Source organism: Procambarus clarkii, chromosome 13 (genome assembly GCF_040958095.1).
Source record: "Procambarus clarkii isolate CNS0578487 chromosome 13, FALCON_Pclarkii_2.0, whole genome shotgun sequence".
Lineage (NCBI taxonomy): Eukaryota > Metazoa > Arthropoda > Malacostraca > Decapoda > Cambaridae > Procambarus > Procambarus clarkii.
This window is the reverse complement of record NC_091162.1, coordinates 36,432,643-36,440,418: the sequence shown is the minus strand read 5'-3', so window position 1 is coordinate 36,440,418 and position 7,776 is coordinate 36,432,643. Positions and strand designations below refer to the sequence as shown.

General features: G+C 41.5%; 1 long non-coding RNA gene across 1 annotated transcript; it reads left to right on the top strand.

Moving 5' to 3' along the window:
* The first annotated feature begins 209 nt into the window (after positions 1–209).
* On the top strand, positions 210–6,139 carry LOC138364289 (uncharacterized). The gene is made up of 2 exons (XR_011228396.1): positions 210–340; positions 512–6,139. It is a non-coding gene; the product is annotated as an uncharacterized lncRNA (long non-coding RNA).
* The last annotated feature ends 1,637 nt before the right edge of the window (positions 6,140–7,776 follow it).

Genomic DNA, 7,776 nt, shown 5'->3' with positions numbered 1-7,776 from the left:
TGACGTCAGAGACAACACGTATATATACAAATTCTAATACTGTTTATACAACAGTCTTGTATCTAAATTTAACAAAAAAGTAATCAAGACTGAATATAATTATTAACACCAAAATGTAGCTTGATTCCCTAGTTAATGTAAAATTACTTTAGAAGTGGAACCATGCCCTTAGGGGCGTCAGTCCCACAGAGACTTACTCTCGCCTCACAACAACAACAAACAACCCACGCTGTACAGAGCTCCAGAAGCTGGTTTAACTACCTAGACACCCAAATTACGTGTCAACAACCAGCAACACAGCCTCTCAACATCACAGCAACGACTGTATCCGTCTTACCAAGTATTGTATATTAAATTTGTGCAAATTTTAGTATCAATGGGTAGGCGGTTAAAATGTAGGAATAACAAACAACAAGAAGTACGTGTACCCCATGTAACACCCACCTATTTCATGCCATACCTGTAATGATATATTTAGGGAACTGTTATTAACTCCTTGTATCCCATACAGGTAAATTGTGATTTGGAATAGCAAGATGCTGAGCAGACAGTTGAACTTTACACATAATGTACCTAGCTGTTTGCCAGGGCTTGTAGTCTTCACGGCCGCCATTACGTGGCACAAAGAGGCACAGGGCCACACCCATATTGATGCTACCATTACACAGCCTTAGCAGGCCCCTTCTACTGGAACAGCTAAGCCCTCTTTTGTTATAGTAGTATTAGTATTCATAATTAGTAATTATTACTAGCAGATTAAACCACCATATGTGGTATGATATAATAATAAAGTGGACCACCATATGTGTTATGATATAATAATAAAGTGGACCACCATATGTGTTATGATATAATAATAAAGTGGACCACCATATGTGTTATGATATAATAATAAAGTGGACCACCATATGTGTTATGATATAATAATAAAGTGGACCACCATATGTGTTATGATATAATAATAAAGTGGACCACCATATGTGTTATGATATAATAATAAAGTGGACCACCATATGTGTTATGATATAATAATAAAGTGGACCACCATATGTGGTATGATATAATAATAAAGTGGACCACCATATGTGTTATGATATAATAATAAAGTGGACCACCATATGTGTTATGATATAATAATAAAGTGGACCACCATATGTGTTATGATATAATAATAAAGTGGACCACCATATGTGTTATGATATAATAATAAAGTGGACCACCATATGTGGTATGATATAATAATAAAGTGGACCACCATATGTGTTATGATATAATAATAAAGTGGACCACCATATGTGGTATGATATAATAATAAAGTGGACCACCATATGTGGTATGATATAATAATAAAGTGGACCACCATATGTGGTATGAGAATTATATTAATAAGGTAAACAATTTGTGGTTTAAGAATGAGCCATTTCAAAGTGGTTAAGCTACAAATTGTCCCCCCAACTGTGTGAGATAATTTCAGTCAGTTTAATCAAGTACATACAGACCACTCAATTAATTCTTACTTACTAAGAAGATAAATAAGACAAAACTTTATCTTATTAAAGTCAATTTAAAAAAGAGAATAGCTGCCTGGAGTTTTCCCCACACTCCTCGCTCTTGAGGCAGTTGGCAGCGGCCCTCAGTTGCCCTCAGGAGCTTGGCGAGGAAGGCTGCACTGCTCGTCCCTCCAGCTGGCTCTCGCCTCTACCCTCTTATTTAGGCTTTCTACCTTAACAAAATATGCCTAATATATCAATAAATATTCGCTACGGTCGCTGGGGACACGACCAACAACAGGCAATAACTGTTAACTGGTTAAAATGGGCTTACTACAGAATTAGATATACCAGGACGCCCCCTGGCCTCAGCGTCGGACGTTGGCGTGCTCCTCCGCCCACAAAATTGCCATTTAAACTTCTCTACAGGGCTTCTCTCTTTCCTGACTCGAGCACGAAGTCGTCCCCAGGCTTCATACAAGAATGTCTGACTAATTCTCCTCTTGACGGAGCACGTAATAGAGATTCTTCCTCTGCTATCAGGAGCTTAAAGACACTGCATCCTGCTTCCACGACTTCCACTACTCGAGTAAGGTCAAGACCCCTGACATGAGCCTCATGCTTTCCTCTCAAGCTTTCGACATCACATGTCAAGGCATTTATATTCTTACTTACTGCCCATACTTTTAAACTGTTTGTCAAATTTAATCGAATGTTTGCTATATATATTTTCGGCTTTATATTTCTTTGACCTCTTAGTTAGGTCAGGTCTGACAGAATAACTCTCAGGGGGTAAACTCGTTTCTCAGCTACATCACCTAGTTGTGCTTATGGGGGTTGAGCTCTGCTCTTTCAGCCCGCCTCTCAACTGTCAATCGATCAACTGTTACTACCTACTAACTAATTTTTTCTCCCCCCCCACACACACACATACACACACACACACACACACACACACACACACACACACACACACACACACACACACACACACACACACACACACACACACACACACACACACACACACACACACACACACACACACACACACACACACACACACACACACACACACAAACACACACACACAATGGAAGCAGCCCGTAACAGCTGTTTAACTCCATGGTACCTATTTACAGCTAGGTAACAGGGGCATCAGGTTGAAAGAAACTCTGACCATTGTTTCTTACCGACGACGGGATTCAAACCCTGGATTACTTGTCCAGCGTGCAGTCCACTCTGTCATCGGCCCCTGAGAAGGGGAAGCTCCTGTGTGTGTGTGTGTGTGTGTTTACTTACCTAGTTGTGCTTGCGAGGGGTGGATTTTTGGCTCTTTGGTTACGCCTCTCAACTGTCAATTAACTGGTGTACAGATTCCTGAGCCTAATGGGCTCTATCAGATCTACATTTGAAACTGTGCATGGAGTCAGCCTCCACCACATCACTGCCTAATGAATTCCATCTGTTAACTACTCTTACACTAAAAAACCTCTTTCTAATGTCTTTGTGGTACTAAGTTTCCATGCGCATGCGTCCCCCTGTTCATGTTAAACAGTTTATCTTATTCCACCCAGTCAATTCCTCTGATAAGTTTGTAGGTAGTGATCAGGTCTCCCCTAACTCTTCTGTCTTCCAGTGTCTTGAGGTTCAGTTCCAGTAACAGTTACTCTTAGTTCATTCCCCTCTACTCGTGGACTAGCCTGGTGGCATACCTCTGAACCTTTTCTAACTTCGTTTTGAGTTTCACTCAACGATGTGGACTCTATGCTGGAGCTGCATATTCTAGTATTGGTCTGACATATGAGGTATACAAGGTTCTGAATGATTCCCTACACAAGTTCATGAAGGGACTTTTCATGTTGGCCAATCTAGCATATGCCGCTGATTACATCCTTTAGATGTGGGCCTCTGGGGTCATGTTCGGTGTGATATCAAGCCCCAGATCTTTCTCTCTATATGACTCTTGCAGGATATCACCTCCCAGATGGTACATTGTGTTCAGCCTTCTGCTCCCTTTGCCTAATTTTATTACTTTACACTTTCCTGAGTTGATCTTTAGTAGCCATTTTCTAGATCATTCCACCAGTTTGTCCAGGTCGTCCTGTAGTCTCTGTCTATCTTCATCTATCTTGTTTCTTCTCATAATTTTTGCACCATCAAAAAAACATTGAGAGGAATGAGTCTATACACTTTGGAAGGTCGTTTACATATATTAGAAACAGGATGGGTCCAAGTACATTGCTCTGTGGAACCCCGCTCTTTACATCTCGCCACTCTAATGTCTCCCCTCACAGTTTCTCGCTGTTTCCTGTTGCTTAGATACTCCCTTATCCACTAGAGCACCTTACCTTTTACTCCTGCCTGTTGCTCCAACTTTTGTAACAGCTTTTCGTGAGGAACTGTGTCAAAGGCTTTCTGGCAATCCAGGAAAATGCAGTCTGCCCATCCTTCTCTTTCTTGCTGTCATGGTTGTGTTATAGTTTGTGTGACATAGAGGCCTGTCATGAATTTGGTGGTGGTGGACCTTTAAATGTTGCCAAGGGAATAGATGATTTTACTGGAGCTTAGGGGAAATCAAGGTGTAAGGAAAACAGCCTAGTACAAAAACACAAATTTATATGTATTAGTATTATAGTCTGGGTTGGTGGTGTTGATCCTTGCGTGTTCCTCTTTTACGGACAACCCAACCCACAACTCGGCAGAGTGCTTTTACTTCACTAAGAGATTACACTAGGCGCATCTGGCTCTTGGAGAGGGGTTCAACGTCACACGTTTAGGGGATGCGGCTCCAACACTCAGCCTCATTATCACGTGCACACACCCACTCGAGCCGCTGTGACTCCCCACTCTCTCCTTCGGTGATATGATCTCCTCAATCCCCATTTGACTTATTAGTATTACCTTCTACCCTGTCCACAGCAGTGGTTCTTGGTTCTTTCTCCCTCTCTCTCTCTCTTCCTTTACTATTTCCTGGGAAGCCTCACTAGGACAAGGGCAAACACCAGCAAATTGGGATACATTTACTGGACAAAGCACATACATGATATATACACACATAATAATGATGAATCCTATACTCTATACTATTACAATCAGGTTGCACTCCAACACCATCAGAACTCTACCATCAGCTTATCAAGTGGTATCCTATCTCCTGGTTCACCACCTGATACTATCAACCTCCTCAAGTTGATCAAGTCTACATACACTGTTGCACCATCAGCAAGAGAATATATATGTATATATCTATAACCGTGTACAAGGAAAGTCAGCATGTGAATGCAATAACATATATCAGTATAAATGTTCCTTGATACACAAAAATAATCAATCGATCACCCTATTAGTCCTAGAACACATACATCTGTAGGTAATCCAGCATACGACTGTAACTCTAAACTTCAGTATAAAACATTCCTTGACATAAGAATGCAAACAATCACTCACCTCTCACTGCGTCTTGCACGCTAATGACAACCAAACACTATCAACTCCCTACAAGTAATCCACCAGAACTTCCACTTCTAGAAGTTCACTACCCTGCTCTCTTCAGGTTCTTCCGGGTTTACTACCAGGATCCTCTGCAGCTCCTCCAGGCTGCTACCATGAAGTTTCCTTGAGCAACCACGGTGCTTCACCACTTCTGCTAGGGTCCTCCACAGCTCTCCTGGCTGCTACACCATGAAGTTCCGTCGAGCAACTATGGTGCTTCACCACCTCCACAGAAGCACGTGACACTCCTCTTCACTGCTTCTCCTCACAGCTCGAGATCCTCTCCTCCACTACCTTGGAGTCTCATCAATTACTTCATCTGTGCTGGCTTCGAAGTTCTCAGCAACTTCTTCCCCAAAGACAAACCTGCAACCCATCGACACTCCAATAAAAATGTTTCCCCTTTAACACATGAACAAAAATAATCACACAATATGTTTGCCTCCAACCTCTATATGTCCTCTACATACGGTGAGAGTGTGGACTCCCCCGTTGGGTGGCTCCATGCTCCACCTTGCCCGGTGGGCCTCACTCCGCCTCACTCACTCTGGGAGGGGCCTCCGCCGTCGGGAGCTTTCAGTCACCTGCCAGCGCTCAGAGGGGACGGACGTCGCTCCGTGTTCCTCCTTCTCCACTCTCTTATTTTAGGCTTTCTGCCTTATCTAAACATGTCTAACTTATAAATAAACATTGCTACTGTCGCTGGGCACACGACCAACTACAAGCAATCACTATGAACTGCCTTAAATTGTGCTTACCACAGATTGTCTAGTCAAGGGCGCTCCTCCCTCTGACGGAGCTTGGTCAGGGCGATTCCACAGCCCACGAAAATGTCTCTGGGCGGCTTAATACTCTCCTCGTTGACCAGGACTTGAGACCACACATCCCCAGCTCGATTCCACAGCTGGTACGTCTGCACACTTCTCTTCTCTTGGAGATATATCACTAGGGGTTCCTTCCTGACGAGAGCTCAAACGGAGCGCGGCTTTCCCCCTGCGATGTCTGGTCTCAAGTGAGGTCAAAGCCCTCCAGAAGCGAGCCTCACGCCTCCAGCAAAATATCCACATCTCCAAACCAGTCATTTATCTATTTCCTTATTTACTGCCCATAATCTCAAATTGTTCATTAAATCTAATAAACTATTTTACATCTGTGTTATCGACTCTATATTTCCTATACTTTCTAGTTAGGTCAGGCTTGCTGAATAACTCTCAAGGGGGGAGACTCGTTTCTCCTGCAGGCTGAGATCATAACAATTAGACACATGATATTACATAATATGAAATGGTATTCTTTACAACTCAAGGTTATATTGTGGTAAATAAACTCCCAAGTGGGCTTTGGCTACCCTATGGCTCGCAATCTCAAACCTGGAACAATGCACACAGCCACCACACCTACCAACCAGTGACACACATATTTACACCTCTAGGAAACCTGGACTCTCTTATAAAACATCTCCAAATTACGCATAAAAACTCTACCCTATCTTGCATCCCTGTTTAGATACAAAGGAAGTCTTATCTGACTGTGCGGCCGGAGAAAAAACCCAGATAGCAGGATCTGGTCATCAGCGATACATCTCCCCTTAAGTCAAGATGGCGTCCACCTCTGATGCGTCATTGCCCCTTAATACTCGATTCTTTACATTTGCAATCAAACCCTTTATTGACTTAATTTACCATATTCCCTATGCATGCTTCTTGATTGAGTCCATTTTTTCCTCACATAGTTAGGCTATTCCAGTTCACATTATTCCTAACAATCTCCAGCTGAGAAGGCACTACTTTACGGGGGAGGAGTATTACTGGTGACTCGCGGCCTCTCTGATATCAGCTGTAGATATTTTCCTATCAAACATTCTCTACTGTGTCTAACAACATTTATAAATGAAACTAACCTCCACAGGAGGTAAGGTTCATAACACCCCTTCTAAGCCGCGGAGAAAAAAAAATAAGAAATTCATAAATGAATTTCACATTTTTTTTCACATAAACTTAACACCTCAAACAAATTTCATAAAAATTTTAAGCAAATAATAAATGATATATAATAAACATTAGACATATATTATTAAATATGACCGAAAAAGTAAGATTAATAATTCTAACACGAATTTTCTCAATATTTCTTATGGTTCTTTTCACTGTCGATGGTAATTGAAAAATCAGTTCTCCAAAAATCATTTTTATTTCTAGTCTGACGCGACACTTGAACGCATTTCGTAATAACTTATTACATTTTCAAAGACTTTAGTTTACACACACACAACTATAACCTGCAAACACTAAAACAGATTTCTTACTATGCTATAATTTAAACGGCTTTTTATTTTATATACCTGCATTTGGGTGAGGTGATATGTTACAACAGTTTTGGGTGAGGTGAAAACAAAATTTCAACACAAGATAGAACACGAAATATTGGGTATTATTGAGTAAAGTTAAAGGGGAAGAATGGAAGTAAATGCAAAGGGACTATTGGCCCATATTTCTGGATGCTTCTATATTGGTGCGGAGTCTTGAAGTGGGTAGAATATAGTTGTGCATTAATTGGCTGTTGATTGCTGGTGATGACTTTTTAATGTGTAGTGCCTCGCAGATATAAAGCCGCCTGCTATCGCTGTATCTATCGTTGATTTCCGTGTTTTTTGTTAAGACTTCTCTGGTGATGGTCTGGTTGTGGGAAGAGATTATATGTTCCTTAATGGAGCCCTGTTGCTTATGCATCGTTAATCGCCTGGAAAGAGATGTTGTTGTCTTGCCTATATGCTGAGTTCTTTGAGGCTTAC